This window comes from Rhododendron vialii, chromosome 1a, assembly GCF_030253575.1.
Source record: "Rhododendron vialii isolate Sample 1 chromosome 1a, ASM3025357v1".
Classification (NCBI taxonomy): domain Eukaryota; kingdom Viridiplantae; phylum Streptophyta; class Magnoliopsida; order Ericales; family Ericaceae; genus Rhododendron; species Rhododendron vialii.
Genome location: NC_080557.1, coordinates 29,627,112 through 29,648,254, shown reverse-complemented (window position 1 = coordinate 29,648,254; position 21,143 = coordinate 29,627,112). Strand labels below are relative to the sequence as shown.

The 21,143-nt window shown below is 41.3% G+C and overlaps 1 pseudogene; it reads left to right on the top strand.

Annotated features, from left to right (window-relative positions):
- The first annotated feature begins 1,633 nt into the window (after positions 1-1,633).
- LOC131330168 (probable sulfate transporter 3.5) overlaps positions 1,634-21,143 on the top strand; it is a 48,911-nt pseudogene continuing 29,401 nt past the window's right edge.

The following is a 21,143-nucleotide window of genomic DNA, read 5'->3' as shown; positions in this document are numbered from 1 at the left end:
TCGCTCCTCTCCCTCCTTGATCAGGATCGTCTCCCTATCCCTCCCTCGGTTGCAATCCCCTTCCTCTTGCCGAGCCTTTTTCTCCAGGGGCTCTTTTGGAGAAACAGGGGTGGCCCTCGTGGTCCCGACTCCTGGCAAACCGATCGCAATGCCAGCGCCTCGGCCTCGAGGCCTCTGGCGCCGTAAGTTCAGAACCTCCCTTCCACGATCGCTCATCTCGTTGCTGAGTCTTATTCTCTATGGGGTCTCTCAAATGATCTCCTCTCGGATTGTGCCCAAAGGACTAGAATTGCTTCCGTCGATCTCCGGGGTCCCGACTTCCCCATCTCCCCTTTCCTCTCCTCTCCTTTTACCTTTCCCTCTGCCTCGTCCTCGGCCTGCTCGAGGAACCCCATGCTGCCTCGGCCTCCTCTTCAAGTAGCCAGTATAAGTCGGAGTGTACCCGAGCTGATCAGGGGCATACCAGCTTGTGAGAGGGATGGCGTAGGCAGCGGTGATTTGAGCCCAAACCGCTCTCTCCCGAAGGCCCTGCACGACCCTCTCAACTGTAAAACATAATCAAAAGAGGTAAGAAGAGTCAGTATATAAGAGGAGACAAAAAGAATGCAAGACATGAACTAAGGGAAGAAATCTACCAACCAGGAGTTCCGGTCTCGAATTGGACCGTGGTCGCAGTATCAATGCTCTCTCCGGGCCTAAACATGAAGTTCCCGAAGATTGAGACGTAAATACTCGCCCACTCTTCGGAGTCGGGCAAACGATCTATTAAAAACGTGATGTACCCTGTCCGGCAGGAGAGATAACATTGAGCGTTTTCTCGGTTGATCCCAACCAGGTATACTCCGAAGAGTTCCTTAAGCCCAAAGGTCATGTTGTAATGCCTCCTCAGCTCTATGATGCTGATAATGATTCGGTAGGAATTCACCGTGAGTTGGGAAGAGGTGAGAGCTAAGGTTCGGAGTACCCGTCGCACGAACTGGTGCAGAGGGAACCTAATTCCTCCCTCAGTGATTGCCATCAAGGGAAAAATCAATTCCTTCTGTCGGTGAGGAAAATCGTTGGGGTTGGTGTTTGGAAGCAGACAGACCTCGACATCCAGAGGGATGCTGTAAACCCTTTTGAACTCGGCGTAGGCTGCCGAGGTGCCATTGAAGTATTGATTTTTGTAAGGACATGGCCTCATCTGTCTCTTGCGTCCCCGAACCTCCTCGGGGGCATTTGCGAATGGTCCCGGCCCTTGGTTCGAGGTATTGGGAGCTTCCATTTCCCGAGATCGAATGTCGTCACCACATGAGGAGCTCTAGAGGGGTCAAATGGTTCAATATGGTCAACCAGGGTTCGAAAAAATGCTCAGACCTGAAGTGCTTGGTGGATGTCCTCGGGAATCTCAACAGGAGAAGAGTCTGAACTACTGGAACTGTCCGAAGAAAGCTCAATGACCATTCGCCCCAACCTAACAAAGAAAAGAATGTGCAAAAACCCGTTAGCTATATGCCTAGGGGAAAGTAAGAGGATCTAATGCTTGGGACAGAATGGTCGTTGCTCCTCGGAATCACCAAGATCTTAGTCTCTGTCAAAACACTCCTCTTCGGGAAGAGTCCCTGGGGCTTGTAACTATTCCTAAGGTCTCGGGATGAATATAGGCATTGGGATGAATATAGGCCTCGAGAAGACTATAGGCCTTGGGAAAAACATGAACAGTGATGGAGGTATCCAACGCCGCCATGAATGCTTAGCCGTAATGTATGAAAAAATCGATGAGAAACTTGACAAAAACGATCAAGAAGTGAAGATTAATACGTGGAGATCAGAATACCTGGTTTCCGTGCAAAGATCCGTTCCCACAGTACTCGAAATCTTGATTTGAAGCTGGGTTGGACGGGCGGCAGCAGTTCGTTGATGACAGAGAGAGAGGATGACTCTTCTATCTCCTACTTCCCCCTTTTTAAAAGGATGTTCGAGAGGCCGCGCGGGGAACGAAGCGTTGTGCAAATGTTTTGTACCAATCATTTGATACGGCGCATGCCGAGACAGCTCATGATGACCCATACTTCAGCGATGATTGACGCGTGTCTCCTAGGGTCGCGGCTAGCTGTTTGGTCACTTTCAAAGTTGTTCTTCACGTCGGTTCACGAGAAGAATCAACTCCCTAGAGCCGAAAGGTGGCGCTCCAAGAAGTTGAGAGGCTGTTGTGGTGGCCTCGGTTATCCGTTTGGTAATCTGACCGAGTGGTGTGAACCGAAGACTGAAGAAGGTTGAGTCCGTAGCTTGATTACAAGATGTCTTCGATAATCTGTTCGGTTAGGCATTCGGTATTGGCCTTTGGTCACTTCGGAACTATCAACAACATTGTGTTTGTTTCGGCTCTTCTAAAGCCATTTAGCAAGAGCAGTTACGCCAGATAGGGCCCATGAGGATTGTGCGGCAAGCGTAATCATTGGGATCAGATCTAGCCATGTGCTCCATAACCGTTTTCCCCATTCGTCACATATGATGTCACCCAAGGCGGTTACCCGAGCATTTCCTCCACGCGCTAGCTTAGAGGCCAAGTAAACCTAGGTCTATAAATACAAAGGGATAGTCACCTGGAGAGGTCTGTCATTCTTCCCTAACCCAAGATCTACATTCTCCCCCTGAGATCTAATTTGATCGTTGGAGGGTCACTAGGCTGACCCAGCCATAGTGACTTGTTGCAGGCGCAGTAGTAGGGGTGCGGAGCCACAGAGGAATGAACCTAACTTGAATTACAGTCGAGGTCCCGTCAAATCGAACCCCTACAAAGAGCGATGGAGGGAAGACCATCTCGAGCGATCTCTACGGTTGGGACTGATTCTTACGGTAAGTTCGCTGCCCGCAACCATGCAAATTTACAGACATGAGCGGCAATGCGTTCTTCTCTGCGGTGGTTCCCGCGTCGGGCCAATCTTGGGTGGTGATCCCCGTTGTTATAATGACTCCCGCTCCCACGACTATGAGTGACCCTCGCGGCATGTTCACCAAAGATTAATTCCTGCAGATCAGTTTGGATCTCGCCACATCTTGCCGCCGCTCCCGCGGCAGACGCCACTCTCGCGGCCAGTTTGGACCCGCGATGGTTCTAGCCTCATGTTGATCTTCCGTAGCGATCTCCATGGTTTGGACTGATTATCGCAACTTGTAGAGCTCTGCGAGGTGCTTCCCGCGGTGGCAAATTCTTTTCCGCTTGGGTTCCGCAAGTACTGTTAGTAACATCGCTGGGTTGTTGCGGGGGCCAATCCTGTGAATGCAAATCCCTCTCGTTATTTGTGCGGCACATGTTTAGACCACATATTTGTAATTGGGAAATTCTACATTCCGTCCACTGGGCTGACCATAGTGTTCAACACGCGCCTGATTTGAAAGCCACTTTTACCAATTCCGATGCAATGACCAGGTTGTACGGCTTGAACTAAACTCTTTTCCGTTAAATGACCAAACTAACCCTATAGGCTATACCTCTTTCCTCCAAGTTGGTGCGGTGGACCCTTAACATTTAGGTTGGGTTTCTCAGATTTCTCTTGATATATCTAACGAATTAAGCCATGTTTCCAAGAAGGAAAACGAAAAAACTTTGGGATGTTCTACAAGTTGTTTACGTTAATCAATAAATTATACTATTTTATCAACTTGTTCATACTAATAAAAATTTTTTTTAGCAATAACTTCATTCTCAATAATTTTTTTCACGCATACATATCAATAATTTATTCACTATTGAAAACAATTTGACATTTCTCACTCATTTATTCACTATCGGCAATATTCTAAAAATCGCTAGGTGCTAATCGGGCGGAAAAGGGGCACCTAGTGCCTAAGTGGGGACTAGGCGCCCGACTAATTGGCTGTCTAATTTAGGCATCAAACCACCGCCTAGTCCCTAAGAGGGGACTAATTTTTCAACAACTAACAACTTTGAACAACAAAAAAAAAATCTCAAAATTTTTCCTTAGTGGAAACACCCCTTAACAGTGGTTAGTTCAGCTGGTCAAGAATTTGGCATTTTACTAGGTGGTCAGGGATCCGAATCTTCAAAGTTTTCACAATTGCATTTGAATCTTATTTCCTTTGTACTGATTTCTCGTAATAATGGGGGCTAGTAGTTGGGTTAGACTTATAATGATTGAAAGTTATTTTCAATTTCATGTAATTCTTATATTTGTATTTTCCTACAGCGTAACAAAATAATGAGCTAAAACTCATAAAAATACGTATTTTAAGAAATGTCATTCTTCTCACATGCATCAACGAAACGTTCATTTAGCGGAAACAATTTGTCTAAAGTTCTTAAACTATAAATAATTTTTTTAGGAAAAACTCATCCATACTTAAACAAGAAAGTTCTACGCTCATGCTCAGCACCTGCCTTTATCCGCACATTATGTGACTTAGGGTTGACCTCATATTTATGCCCATTTTTGAACGAAGACAAAAATAATCTAAAAAGTCTTGAATTATTTTTGTCTTTAATGATTTTTTTTTAGAATTTTCACGCGGAGACATATTACTAATCTAAAAAAATTTGATACAAGACTATCAAATGTGAAAGAAAATTGTATATAATAACCGGGGGGGAAAAAAAGCAGCCAAAAAAAACATTTTACTTGCTGTGGTACATGAGAGAGAGGGGGGGGGGGGGGGGGGGGGGGGGGGGGGGGCATTTACTTGGGAAACAGATTTTATTAAAAGGCTGGAGGTCAAAATCGCATTTTTATAGATCTAATAAGAAATAGCTATGATTACATCTGATAAAATTTTGGGAAATTTTGCACTGAAACAAAAGCACATGCGTTTTCAGTCATGGCAGTTACTTCCTTTTACTGTTCTTATTCTACGCCCAGTGGGCTGATTTTAGACGGATCTTTTACACTTGCTAAGTTCATTTATATTGTTATTCAAAAACTTAACGCTTGAAAATTAGCGATCCAATACTTCGTCCCGATTTTCGAATGGTTGCCGAAATACAGTCTGAGTTTGTTCAAGTATAATCTCCTCGCCGGGATTACTATCGCCAGCCTCGCGATACCACAGGGGATCAGCTATGCCAAGCTTGCCAACCTCCCTCCGATCATTGGGCTATGTTAGTATAATTGATACAGAAACTAATTTTCGAGCATTACTTTTTTCATGGAGAAGATTCATTCAAAATGATGTGACAGAAGCATATTTTTGGAATTTTAAGGTTTAATGGGTGTGTTCTTCCTAGGGCCGGCTTATAGGGTATGCCAGGGAAGCAACCACTTCCGGCCCCCAAATTTTGGTCCAAAATTGAGGTCCCACTGTGATGTAACTTACATATCAATATTAAAATGGTTCCAAATAAAAACACAAACCAGATACTTGGTTCAGTGGTCACATAATATTGTCATGCTATTGGGAGTGTGTGGTTCGACTCCCATGCATCTTCGTAATTTCAATCATATCATTTTACATTTATAGTCATAATTGTATCCTTTTAGTTTGATTTTTTTTTTTTGTTATTTTTTGTACTTTTATAATTTTTTTAAAAAATTCATGAATATGTAAGTGGCTCAATATAGGAAATTCGATTCGGACCTCCAAAATATATGAGCTGGCACTGACTTCTTCCTTCCATTGGAAGCATCAAAAAAGGCAATTTCATAATGTTGTGAATCCATTACGAAAATCATATGCCATTACTCATGAGAATCATATCGGTGGGTGGATTTTTGTTTTAAGAAAAATGATTCACAAATCACGGATTTTATAGACAATTTCGCCAGAATGACATGGCAGATTGGCAACTATACATATTTTTGAAACGATAGTTGTATCCTTTTCAAGGAACAGAGTCGAGATTTTGATTCGAGGGGGACAAATTTTCATCTAAACGAGTGTTCACATTAAGTCTACATCATACATAGAAAAATATTTACTACTCCCTCCGTCTCTTTATAAGTGTCCTGCTTCGTAATTCCAACTTATTAAAAAGACATCATCATTATATCTTTCACATCAATTTTTTCCTCCACTTTCCCTACTTATCTATCATCATTACACTTTTACTCACTGACTTTTCAAAATGGAATCTATTTTTAGGGACAAAATAGATAATACACCAAATTTTACCCACTAACTTTACAAAATGGATACTTATTAAGGGACAACCCAAAATAAAATATTGAACTCTAAATAAAGGACAGAGGGAGTATAACTTTTTGATACTTCAACATCACTATTGTTAGTTATATGAGTCACACTAATTAACGAGTATATTCGTTTCAATTGAAAGAACCAAAAATGCCACCGCATATGAAATTTATGCCAGAAACAAAATTCCATTTAACTGCGTAGTGTTTGTTACCTTTTGTTTTTTTAGTCCAGGGTTGATGATTGCTCGGTCACATGCAGCAAGAACGTGAAATTGTCTTTTCAAAGATATTTCAAATTAATAAATTTCGTAAGAGCAAATATTGAAAGCAAAAACCTACAATGAAACTAGAGAGTTGGGGCAAAAGTCCAACTGAAATATATATAATGTGACCTAGCGGTCGATTAGGTCTAAAACTGATTTTCTTTTTTGGTTTTATGGGCAGACTCGAGCTTTGTTCCTCCATTAATTTACGTAGTATGCAGTATTCAGGAGCTCAAAGCATCTAACTATTGGAACAGTTGCGGCGTGTTCTCTGCTTATCTGTTCGAAATTGAGAAAAACATATCACCTGATGATCCAAAGTTGTACCTTCACCTGATTTTCACTGCTACTTTCTTCACTGGAATCCTCCAGGCTGCTATGCGTTTCCTAAGGTAACAGAGTGAGGATCTAAAATGCAATATTACTAATTCTTTTCTAAGAGTTTGATTTTGAGAAATATAATTATTTTTGGAGGCATGTTACCCCACACAGTGGTGGACAAGATCTTTTTTTTTTTTTTTAGCAAAGAAAAGAAATTTGGTGGTGAAGACTATAGACTTCAAAATTTTCTTCATCTTCGGTTTCAAGCTAGTTCAAAACTTTCTCGATGACACCAATTCTATTGGAGCCAGGTCGAAAATTTTAAATGGGTCTCCTCCCAATGGACTGTGGGATAATTACCTCGAACAATTAAAAAAAAAGAGGATTGCGAAAGAAAAACAAAAACCTGTGTTCTAAAACCACTCACTAGTCACAAGTTAGAAACCAAGTCGTAGTTTTTTTTTTGGTCATGGTCGTACTGAGAGTCAAAATACATTGATTTGTTGGTAATTTATTGTGTATGTGCAGACTATAGGAATAATGGTAGATTTTCTATCACCTTCCACAATCACGGGCTTCATGGGAGGTACGGCCACGATTATCTGTCTGCAACAGCTCAAGGGCGTGTTTGGATTGAAGGATTTTTGTAGTGGGCCGAACTCAGACAGTTCAAACCTACGTTTAAGGAAACTTCACCTTGTAGTGGGCCGAACTCAGACAGTTCAAACCTAAGTTTAAGGAAACTTCACCAAAGATGGGATCAAAAGAGGTAGCCGAACTTGATCTCAGGTTCGGCTCATGCCGAGGCATAACAATGAACGACGGTTCACTTACCTGACTCCCAGTTCTAGGAGGAAGCCTTCAAGCTTGGCCACCTTCGGAATAGACAACTCATTCAGTTCACTCCTTACGAATCATTTACCTTCAAGCTCGGCCATGTGTGGAGCTCGGCCAACCGTGATGTCACGTGCCTCCCCACGTGCTGAAGCAGTTACGCCAAAAGATAATGATGAGCGCACATGGGGGTGCCAGCTCACACCAAAAGCGGTTACCAAATCTACCAAATCTTATTGGTGACATCACAATGATGTTAGCTAATCCGTGCCAAGCACATGCCTATACTTGGAGGACAAGTTAAGCAGACTCTATAAACATCAAAGGTGTAACGCCCCGAATTTTGGATACGTTAAAAAGACGTTTTATTCATAAAATCGAATGGAGTCTGGCTCGTTATTACAATAAAACTCCCACAAGAGTTTAATATTTACACAAATGGAGCGGGTTCTAGGGTTCCTAACTACAGCTCCTCCTGATCCTTCATTCTTGCCAGCTCCTCAGTTCCAAAAGCCTCCACGGTGATCTGCTTACCCTGATCATCTACAAAATCTGACACATTATACCGGCGTCGCCACCCATATAATATGTCAGGGTCACCAAAGGGTAACACCGTGAGCTACAACAGCTCAGCAGGACAATCCCATACCCGCTAACCCATACCTTACGATAATAGGTTATGATAAAACATCAATTTCCACATGATACGTATATACACAGATACAAAAGACAATGTCAAAAACACATCCGCAATCGTTATTCGAACTATCGTAGGTGTCCATGATTCTCTTTGTTTCTCCTACGCGACTCATCGTAGACCGTATCAACGTTTTCCACATTTTATAAACGTATCAACTTTTCAAAAACTCGTTTTTAACACACCCAACCTCGGTTTCGCCGTTTCGGGTTCCCGAGTATCCTCATAATGGTTCCGCCGTCCCGGGTTTCCATTGGCACACATTGCATTGGCTCCGTACCGCGGATAACCAAGCACACACCCAACCTCGGTTCCGCCGTTCCGGTCTCCCGAGTATCCTCACAATGGTTCCGCCGTCCCGGGTTCCCATTGGCACACAATTGCATTGGCTCCGTACCGCGGATAACCAAGCTATACCTCACCATGGTTCCGCTGCTCCGGATTCCCATGGGAACGCACACAAGCTCACAATGGTTCCTTTTTTCCCGGATCCCCATTGGAACACACACCACACAATGGGCAAGTCCGGCCACATTGCGGTTTCCAAAACATTTCAAAAATCGTTCGTTTAACTCACCCAACCTCAGTTCCGCCGTTCCGGTCTCCCGAGTATCCTCACAATGGTTCCGCCGTCCCGGGTTCCCATTGGCACACAAAACACACACCACACAATGGGCAAATCCGCCCACATTGCAGTTTCCAAAACATTTCAAAAATCGTTTGTTTAACTCACCCAACCTCGGTTCCGCCATTCCGGTCTCCCGAGTATCCTCACAATGGTTCCGCCATCCCGGGTTTCCATTGGCACACAAAACACACACCACACAATGGGCAAGTCCGGCCACATTGCGGTTTCCAAAACATTTCAAAAATCGTTAGTTTAACTCACCCAACCTCGGTTCCGCCGTTCCGGTCTCCCAAGTATCCTCACAATGGTTCCGCCGTCTCGGGCTCCCATTGGCACACATTGCATTGGCTCCGTAACGCGGATAACCAAGTACACACCCAACCTCGGTTCCGCTGTTCCGGTCTCCCGAGTATCCTCACAATGGTTCCGCCGTCCCGGGTTCTCATTGGCACACAACACACACACATAATGCCACACAAAATTGGTCATTATGTAGTTTCAAAAATATTTTCTTCCTCGAAGTACATTTCCTTTCATTAACCACACCCTAGGTGTCATGTTTCTACTTCCTCGATTTTCGTGTCACGTTATCATGCATAAACCCCGCGGTAGGACAAAAGCAAGCATGAAACATACTAACAAGGTCATCCAATTCTATACTACTTATCATGCTAAGTCACCATTTATAGCATAACGCCACATGTACGGACGCCCTCGGAGTGTATCACTTATGCTTTATTCAAAGCACAACGCCACATGTACGGACGCCCTTGGAGTGAAATCACTTATGCTTTATCACACCACAAGTAATACAAGCAATTCATATATGCATACTCATAATCATCTTAAAGATCAAAATACGAATACTTGGATTCACATGGTAAATAACCTACGTATTCATCGAATAAATATGGTACCTACATTATACTTAGGAATAGGGATAAGGAATTCCTACTTATACATTGAGTTAGTGGACAAGGGACTCTACCTTACTTCTTGGCGGTAGGGTGGCTACAAAAAGTACGTCGATGGTCGGACGGAGTAACTTCCTACGGTATGCCTTCGGGAGCTTCGAAAGAGAATGGTTTCTCTCGAAACTTCTTCTTGACTAACACTATTCTACTTTATGGATCGAAGGGTGGTCGAGTGGCGGTTTAGTGGCGGCTTAGGTTGAGTTTCTTGAAGAACTCAAGAACACTCAAGAACAAAGTAAGAGCAAAAGAAAGAACAAAGAAAGAACCCAATTTTTCTAGAGAGAGAAGTTGCTAGGTGAAGGTGTGAGTTGAATGGCATGGGAATGGCTCTATTTATAGCCAAAACTTGAGCTCCCTCTCTCTCTCTCTAAGGCCCCCACCCCCCCCCCCCCCCCCCCCCCCCCCTCTCACCATATCTCAAATTTTTGACACTTGTCAAGCACTCATGGAAGGTCAAAGTCTAACCCTAGGCTTTCATGGCTAAATGGTGTACCTTGGATGGATTATGGAAGATTTGTTGGAAACAAGGGGACAATGGTACAAGATTTGGTTTTAAACAATTGAAAGATGTACAAAAGAGGACAATGGGGTTTAAGATTCGGTTAGGAAGAATATTTCCCAAGGATTTGAAGTACAAAGAAGATCAACACATCAAATCTCCTCTCTCTCTCTCTCTCCCTCTTTCCCTCTCTCTCCTCTCTTGGCTCACTCTCTCCTCTCCCTCTCTCTCGGCTTCTCTCTCCCCTCTCTCTCTCTCTCTCTCTCTCTCTCTCTCTCTCTCTCCTAGTACACTACATACATATATATATATATATGCATAATAATATAAAAGTACAAAGTACAAGATTCACAAAATCAAATACCCAATAAAGAATTACAATTAGGCACATGTTTGTTTAAACAAATAGACTAGTATACTAATGTACTCTTAGGAAGATCAACTCCCCAATAAATTAATCCAATTGGGTACAAAACCCCAATATAAAATAATACAAGAGTACTTAGGAGAATCTTAGGCCTTAAAGGCTATTAAGTACTTTTATAATAAAATATATGTACTTTCATCACATGGGGATAAAATAAAAGACTAGTTTAATAAACCCATGTACTTGGTTGAAAGATGGACCTATTACCCAATGGATAATAAATCCCCTAACTTTTATTGTCCAATGGACAAAAGTTAAAAAGAAACTTTTATTTTAAAATAATCAAAGTCCTTTAAAGCATGTGACAAAAGCCCTATATTTAAATATAGGTGTGGTACCAAGTACCCCAATTATATAAAAAGGCTAGGATTCTCCCCATTAGTACAAGTACTAGTTTAATAAATAAAGTACTTTGGAAATCTAGGGTTTAGATATACCCCAATAGTTTAATGCATAAAATCACATGGGAAATCCATACTTGATTATTTAAATAGAACCTTGTACCTTGTTGGAAGATTTGGGCTATTACCCAATGGATAATAATTTCCCTTGCGGTTAATAACCAAAGGATAATAGAAGTACAAGTACTTTTATACTTAAAATAAGATTTTGAAAAGACTACATGTACTTTTAGTCAAATATTATAATGAAAAATTTATTGTCCAATAGACAAAAATTACCCTAACCATTATGGACCAATGGGTAAAGGCAAAAGGTTCAAAAGGTCCAAAAGGTTCATCTAGCAACTAGATGAGTTTGGTTGCTCGGTTCCTCCAAGTAGTCGGTTGGAAACTAACTAAATTGGTCACGTAGGTTTTCTAGTCGAGAGTTAACCAATGACCAAAATCTAACTACGACGGAAAATAAGAAATCATATAGCCACTCAAGAGAAAATAAGTAATTTAAATAAAATTCAAATATTTAACGAAATTTTTATTGACCAAAATTCAGGGGCGTTACAAAAGGATAGCAACCACGCATAGACTGGCGTATTCTAGTAAGCCTAAACCCACAGCTCTTATTTTCAACCCTCTGGGCTCTGGAAAGGACCAGTGCACACCCAGGACAAACCACACTGTTAATATTGAAGCATATGTACAGTTACAGGCATACGAAATGGCTCGGAACCATGAAGATAGACAAAACACCCCATAAACAGTGTGGGGGGATAAAGAGAAGCCAAGACTAAGCTAAGATGCAAGGGCCAGCCACTGGACCTTGGCATAACTGTCGTACGCCAGTCACATGAGACCGTACGCCAGTTATGCTTCTTGTCCGGTGCTTGGCTTTGCATCATCTGGGCTCTGGAACATGACCAGAAAGATCCCAAAGGCCTTCTAAAGCGGATACAAATGGGTATTGAAATGCTACAACTACGCAGTTCTAGGATACAGAAAGCTGTAAACTGGTTATTAGCACGCTATAAGGTGACAAAATAAGAAAGAAAGCAGAACGTAGCTGATCAGTGATCCCCACGCCAGTATTGCACATACAGCCATGACTGGCGTATGGCTTGGCACCACTGGCGTGCGCCACCAATAGCTATGCACGATCCTTGAAAACTTGCTAGCTTTAGGGCCAAGGCTGGTATTGATTACCAACCTTAACCCTGCTAACACCCCTCAGGGGCCAGAACAGAGAACTGTGCAAAGGTGGTATACCTTTGGCTTTTAGGGTTGATGGAAGGTTTGAGCCTTGAACTTAAGGGAATGAGAGTTGGATGATGAGAGAATGACTATAAATGGCGTATGGAAATGGAACCTTTACTTTCTCTTTCAATGGAATGAAGGAGAGAGAAAGCAAAGAATCAAGAGATGAGTGACTTGAGCCTTGATTGTGGTTGTCATCATCTTGCAAGAGTGAGAGATAGGTGTATATATAGAGGAGGGGGTGGTAACCAGGCTAGGTTGAGGGCTGGTTGAGTTTGGAGGGAGGCTCCCATGCATTGAATGCATGGGATTTGGCTTGAAAGGGGATGTGGGAGAGAAGGGGACATCCCCTGCCCGATGGCAGTCATCAGAGGACTGTAGAGTGTACTGGGGAGCCGCAGAAGTTTCGAGCACGTGGTTGAATAGTGATGCTTTGACTGGATTTGACTGGCGTACGCCAGGAGTGGAGCTGTGTGCGCCAGTAATAACTGAGCCAACGGTCGATGACTGACACGTGGCAGTCAACTGGCGCACGTCAGCACAGTACTGGCGTAAGCAAGTTTGGTTTTGTTGAGGCCATTTGGTTCTGGCTCGAGGGTTTTGAAATGGAGTTTGAAAGGGCTTGAATGAGGTTCGGAACGCCCACAGCTCAAACCTACCAACAACCTCGGGATGTTCTTGACCATATTCATCATTGGGGAATCAAATGCCGTAAGTAAACTAATTTGGAAAATCCAAAATAGGGTGTCTACAGAACTACATTCTCAGCCTCGGCATTTGGATTGACAGCGACAGTCTCGTCCCCAACGTCTTCAGTCACCTTCTTTGCCCAAGACCCAGCCTCAGCTTCAGCATCTGAAATTTCTTCAATTTCCTTGTCACTCTCAAGATATTCCTCCAATCCGGAGGAAGGGGTGCATAATTTTCCTCAGTGTACGGTAGGTTGAGCTCGGGCACAATTGGTGCTGGAATTTGTTTTGTCAGATTCATGTCAACTTCAAGCTGCAGCACTCCGGCTGAGGCGGCCACTCCATCTTTATATCCCATCCTATATGCAATAGGCACCCTTTTCACAATCTCCTCATTTACCAATCTTATTGGCCTCCCTTTGGTACTCAGCATCAGCTCGGTCATAGCCATCTTAGAAAGCCTTACCATCTACTTCCTTCATCTTCCTTTTTTCTCCCCTCTTCATCTTGCCAACCTCACGCTCAGCTTTCTTTGCCCTCACAAGAGCCACATCCCTCTCCTCCTCCACCTCCCCCTTTTTGGCCTCGGCAAGCTTCAGTTGCTACTCCAGAGATTTGACCTTTTCACGCTCGATTTTCAGGTCCTTACGATAATGGGACCTCTCAGCAGCTGCAAGCACAGTCTTGTTTGAAGCCTAAAGCAAAGCCTAGCCAGCCTGCACAACAAGGTTCGTTAAAAAAAATGATGGAAGAGTTAGGATCGGACAAACCTACACAAGATGGGCACCCGCATGGATCAAGCTCGGCTGAAGCTCTTGTGGGACTTTCTCCATATCCTTTGGCAAAGCAAGCCCTTGGAGCATAGTGATGGCCAGACCGGGTTCGGCTTTGACACTATCCTCAATAGTCACCAACCTCCCCTCTGCCGAAGCAAAAGAGGGAGCGAACTCTTGAGCGATGACCTTTCCAGCCGAACCAGCAGTCTTTTGAACCACCTTTGAACCGCCTGCAGCTAAAACCTCAGTTCTTTCTTTCTCAATCAGGCGAGGGGTTGAGGGCTTGGTTGGAAAGAAGTCATGAGTTATCTTCTATCACTAAAGAGGTATAGACTACTCAACCGCTAAAACCCTAGTCTCTTGCCTTGTTCTCTGCATATTCTCATATCCTCTCGCCGGAGGGCCTTTCCTGGCAACCCTGGCCAGGTCTTAGTCATGCATTCATTGTGTAGGTTAGGGCAAGACGGCTAGGAAACTCTCGAACCAATTAAAGAGGAGCTCTAACCAAGGATCAACGAACCACACAATTTTACAACCAAAACTGACGTGGTTTCTGTTTTGCATTCTATTATCATCTATCCATATGAGGTTGTTGAACAAAACTCTCACTCATCATTATCATCGTAGGAAATTCACAAGAAATTATATTTTTTGCAGCCTGACCCCGATAACTGAATTTTTATCAATTATGCGAAGAGCAAATCCACCAACCGACCGAATCAACTTACTCGCATCTCAGAAATCTTTATATTGGTTATCAAGCTATTAGTCTAATAAAATATTTACCAAGAGTTATAGCATTACCCCTCCAAGAGTTATAGTGTACCTATCATATCCACCCACTCACCCACTCGAAAAAGGCTAAAACTCAAATTATGAAAAGCAAATAAAGGCATGACTTCATTTTCCACACAATGTCCAAAAATCTTTTTGCCCCTAGGAATCCTTTTAGGGAAAATAAAAGCATGACGGTAAAAAAAAAATTCATTTAGGCGAAGGATACTTGCAAAATAGTTTTTAGTAGAGGTCCTTCAACTTTTAGAGTTTTTTAGCCATAAGGCCAAAACATGTTTAGGCATAAGGTTTTAGGGTGCACTTTCCTATTATAGTGTTTTAGTGGTTTAGGCACTTTCATAGGGTAACCTAGGATTTTAGACCCTTTTATAGGGTACCCTAGGGTTTTAAGCACTTTTATAGGCACGTTTGTCCTTATGTTTGATTGCAAAAGGTGATTATCCTTAAGCTCAAAAAATATAAATATGTGGAATTTTTGGCTCATTTTACTTATTTCCTAAATTTAGACTAAAGTGCTTGTAGAGACCTGTATTTTTCTTAAATATTGAAATGTTATTAAATGTCCAATTGGGAAAATGTGGTTTATTGGATGATTATTTGAATTGAGGACAATAGTGAAAGAATTGAGATTTGAGGGAGTGTGGGTGTGGGTGTGATAAAGAGATGCATGAGTATATATATAGGTGTGTGAGGAGTAGGAGTAGGAGATCATTTTTCATCTCCATTTCTCATCTCTCTCTCTCTCTCTCTCTCTCTCTCTCTCTAGCCGACTCTCTCCCTCTCTTTTGCTCTCTCTCAAAACTTCACTCCATCTCACAAAACCTTCAAGAATCAACCTCCTTCTGGCCTTCCATTCGCGTCCTTGAGCTCGAGAATCCTTGGGTCAAGCTTGAATCAAAGATTTGGAGTTCAAAGAGGCTAGGACTCGTTCAAATCACTTGAATCTTGGCCATTGTTGTGAGGTAGGGACTTCTTACCTCTTTTATGTGTATATATGTTGATTTGGTGTAAAGATCGTGCCTTGATGGTTCCCATTTGGTGCTTCGAAAGTCTGTCAAAACTGCAAAAAATTGCCTCAAAGCAGCATGTTATCGATACCCAAGCAAGGGGTATCGATACCCCTTCCTTTTCTGGACTTCCAGCCTGCCAGGTATATAGTGGGTATCGATACCCCTTCTCTTCCCGGATAGTTTCAACGCTATTTTGTGCTCCTTCGATCGTTCTAACTTTTGATCGCTTTTAAACCCTTTCGGACACTTCTAAACCTATTATATGGATGTTCAATTGACTTCCTATGATAATCCAATGTATTCTTGGATCCATTGGTTTCCGTTAGTAAGGATCGAATAAGGATTTATTCTATTAAAACTTCGTTAAAATATGCCTTGTTGATTAATTGATTACTTGGCAATGTTAGTGGCATAATTATGGCATTGTTGGCATACCGTATGATGTTTCATGTGAACGTGTGATCAATGTAAAGTCTTAGTTTGTTTGTTGAGTATAAAGGTAGGTGTGTGGGTCGGAAGTTGGGCTAGGAAGTCTCGTAACGCAAGGGGTGGTAATACGAAGACTTAGATGGTTCTCGTAATGCTAGGGGTGGTAATACGGTGAACCGAGTTGTTAGGGATCACCGAGACGCAAGGGGTGGCAACATGGTAACTATCGTGGTGATATATGATAACGCAAGGGGTGGAAATACCGATTGTGAGAATTTGGGATAACGAGTCATGTTGAGATTGGAGAGAGTGCATAAGTCTTGTGAATTGTGTGGCAAATTGTGACGTTATCATACCTTTGAAAGATCATAATGAATGTCGATACACATATGAATCAATTGTTATCTTTTGAGTGAGCTACTTCTCCATGTCATCTCGTTCTGCACATGTCTTCATATTTTTATACATAAGATTGGTAAAGATTTTCCTACTAGGCTAGTATAGCTCAATCTAATCTTTCTTTTCAGGACAAAATGCCGGACAATAGATTACATGCATTCGTGTTCTTGGACATGAAGACATTTTAGGAGCTAACTTCGTTTTAGTTACTTAAACATCTTGTAATGACTTTCTTTGACAAAGATGGGTTTTGTAACTAATAGTGTAACGCCCCGAATTTTGGGTACGTTAAAAAGACATTTTATTGATAAAATCAAATGGAGTCTGGCTTGTTATTACAATAAAATTCCCACAAGAGTTCAACATTTACACAAATGGAGGGGGTTCTAGGGTTCCTAACTACAGCTCCACCTGCTCCTCCATTCGTGCCAGCTCCTCAGCTCCAAAAGCCTCCACGGTGATCTGCTTACCCTGATCATCTACAAAATCTGACACATTATACCAGCGTCACCACCGATATAATATGTCAGGGTCACCAAACAGGCAACACCGTGAGCTACAAAGGCTCAATAGATTAACCCATACCCATTAACCCTCAACTTACAAACAACAGGTTATACAATCATCGATTTCCACATGATACATGTATACATAGCTAACAATGACACATCCATATTCGTTAATCAACTATCGTTGGTGTCCAAGATTTTCTGAGCTTCTCCTACGCAACTCATCGTAGACCGTGTCAACATTTTCACATACCAGTTCATCAATTCCCAAAATCATTTGTTTAACACACCCAACCTAGGTTCCGCCGCGCCGGGTTCCCGAGTATCCTCACAATGGTTCCGCCGCGCCGGGTTCCCATTGGCACACAATTGCATTGGCTTTGTACCGCAGATAACCAAGCCACACACCCAACCTCGATTCCGCCGCGCCGGTCACCCGAGTATCCCCACAATGGTTCCGCTGCGCCGGGTTCCCATTGGAACACACACACACCTCACACAATGGGCAAGTCCGGCCACATTACGGATTCCAAAACTTTTCACCTTTTTCAAATGTTTCTTTTACACACGCACACACACAACTCACATTATGCAACCAAAACCGATCATAATGTAGTTTCAAAATATTTTCTTCCTCGAAAAACATTTCCCTTCATTAACCACACCCTAGGTGTCAAGTTTCTACTTTCTCGGTTCTCGTGTCTTGTTTACATGCAAAGACTCCGCGGTAGAACAAAAGTAAGCAGGAATCATTCTAACAAGATCATCCAATTCTATATTACTTATCACGCTCAATCACCACTTATAGCATAACGCCACATGTACGGACGCCCTTAGAGTGTATCACTTATGCTTTATTCAAAGCACAACGCCACATGTACGGACGCCCTTGGAGTGAAATCACTTATGCTTTATCACACCATAAGTAATACAAGAAATTCATATATGCATACTCATAATCATCTTAAAGATCAAAATACAAATACTTCTAAACAAACGATAAGTTCTATCTTTCAAAATCCGTTAAGGATAATCTACTTTCTAACATACGGTTCTATACGTAGAGTTAGGGGCAAGGGGTTCTACCTTACTTCTTGGCGGTAGTGACGACTACGGAAAGTACGTCGGCTATCGGACAGAGTAACCTCCTACGGAATGCTTCCGGTAGCTTCGAAAGAGAAAGGTTTCTCTCGAAACTTCTTCTTGACTAACACTACTCTACTTTATGGATCGAAGGGTGGTCGGGTGGCGGTTTAGTGGCGGCCTAGGATGAGTTTCTTGAAGAACACAAGAAGAACTCAAGAACATGAAGAACAAAGAAAGAACAAAGGAATTCTAGAGAGAGAAGTTGTAGAATGGGAGGTGTGAGTTCAAAGCTTGGAATGGGGTCCTATTTATAGGCAAAGACTCTCCCTCTCTCCCCTTCATGGCCGGCCCCCCTCTCTCTCTATATCTCCCATGGATTTGCTCCATAACTCAATCTTTCACTTGTCAAGTTTGATTGAAAGCTTGATGGGTTAGGGTATTAGGCTTGCATGGCTAAGATTTGTACCAAAGATTGGATTATGGAAGATTTGTTGGAAAGAAAGGAGACAATGGTACAAGATTTGGTCTTAAACAAATCATAGAAGTACAATGGAGAGTTAGGTTTGGCTAGGAAGAAGATTCACCCAAGGATTTGAAAAGATGAAGAAAGATCATGGAAGGTACAACCAATCTTCCTCTCTCTTTCCTCCTTTCTTTCTCTCTCTCTCTCTCTCTCTCTCTCTCTCTCTCTCTCAAGTACAACTATATACATATATATATGACAAGAAGAATAAGAAAGTACCAAGGTACTAGATTTTCTAAATTCAAAATCCCATTAAAGAAATCCAATTAGGCACATGTCCCATTAAATAAATAAACTAGTGTAGTAATGTACTCTAGGAAGATCAACTCCCCAATAAATTAATCTAATTGGGTACAAAACCCTAATATAAAATAATAAAAGAGTACTTTAAGAATCTTAGACCTTAAAGGCTACTAAGTACTTTAATAATAAAAAATATGTACTTCATCACATGGGGTTTAAGAAAAAGACTAGTTTAATAAACACATGTACTTAGTTGAAAGAACAACCTATTACCCAATGGATAATAAATCCCCTAACTTTTATTGTCCAATGGACAAAAGTTAAAAGGAAACTTTTATATTAAAATAATCAAAGTTGTCCTTCAAAGCATATGACAAAAGCCCTATATTTAAATATAGGTGTGGTACCAAGTACCCCAATAAAATAAAAGGCTAGGATTCTCTCTATTAAAATAATAATAAAGTACAAGTACTATTTATTCAATAAAGTACTTTGGAAAATCTAGGGTTTAGATACACTACAATATTTTAATGCATAAAGTACATGGGAAATCAATCCTTGAATATAAAATAGGATCTTTGTACTTAGTAGGAAGATTTGGGCTATTACCCAATGGATAATAATTTTCCTAGCGGGTAAAGACCAATGGATAAAAGAAGTACAAGTACTTTTATACTTAAAATAAGATTTTGAAAAAACTACATGTACTTTAAACAAAATATAATAATGAAAAGGTTATTAATCAATGGACAAAAGTTACCCTAACATTATGGACCAATGGGTAAAGGCATAAGGTTCAAAAGGTCCAAAAGGTTCATCTAGTAACTAGGTGAGTTTGGTTGCTCGGTTCCTCCAAGTAGTTGGTTAGAAACTAACTAAATTGGTCAAGTAGGATTTCTAGTCGAGAGTTTAACCAATGACCAAAATCTAACTACGACGAAATTTAACAAGAAATCATATAGCCACTCAAGAGAAAATAAGTAATTCAAATAAAATTCAAATATTTAACGAAATTTTTACTGACCAAAAATCAGGGTTGTTACAAATAGTTCTTGAATTCCTTTGACTATACGTTTGTAATATTTTAGACATGTTCATACTTGTATCTAAGTTAATTTGGGCCATGGTGCCAAGGTTGTAATTCTCTAAACTTGGGGACTCAATTTGTAAATTAAACTGGTGGGAAACTCTATTGGGTAATTATATGAGATATGTGAGGATCTTTTATTGAAATGGCTTATTTATTTAATTATGTTGAAAATCGAGGGCGTGACAGTGCTAAAGTTATTCTTTAATTGTTATATCTTTTTGAACACAAATTTCGAGTCTACGAAAAAGACGGAAAAATGTTGAACAAAAGTCAATTGTATTAATTGAGAAAATTAGGGTTTACAATCTCTTATATATTTTTAAATCAAAGAAAATAAAGTCTTCTGATTTTTCTCTTCGGATGTTGAAACGAGGGCTTGATGCTTGATCCCGAATCAAACGGCAGAATCTTCTCCAAGATTTGTGAAGAAGATGATGACTTGGGTTGAATGTTCTTCGAGGCTTTGAGGCTTCGATTCGAAGAACCTTCTTGTTGAATGCAGACTTGAAGAATTCTGAAGGGCTTGAGGTCTTTGAACTTCAGAGCTCTGGAGCTTGTATTCTTGAATGTCTAGATGGAAAAATATGAGAAGGAGCACCTCTATTTATAGAGATGTAGGATAGAGAGTCATGACCAATCTCTACTTCCTTCATATTTATCTCTCTTTAATTATTCTTTATTTAATGTAAAAGAAATAATTAAAATTCGATAATTATCCTTCTCTCTTTTATTTTAAGAAACACAATTATTTGGGAAGAGAAACACAATTATTATTTTACCAAGTGGCTTAACTTGATTAGCCGAGCTCAATAAAAATAATAACTGCATCACTTCGACACGTGGCGCCATTTGATTGGTCCATTTGCGTTATTTTAACTTTTGACCTAAAGACACTTGGCAACTTGTGATTGGCCATTTATTGTGCCCTATTTATTAGGTCCCGCAACACGTGGCAACTTGTGATTGACTGTAAAATTTACATGTCTACAGATGCCCCCTCGAGACTTGCTCATGCATGAAAGTGAGTAGGTCTCGAAAATGTTGACTTGATTTGATTTGATGCCGAAAATTTGTGTATTTCGGTAGTAACTTTTGCTTTAAACTTGAAGTGAGTTTGATTCTCCGAAATTCAATTCACGAGTTGAACTAAAATTCAACAATCGATATGGTTGAA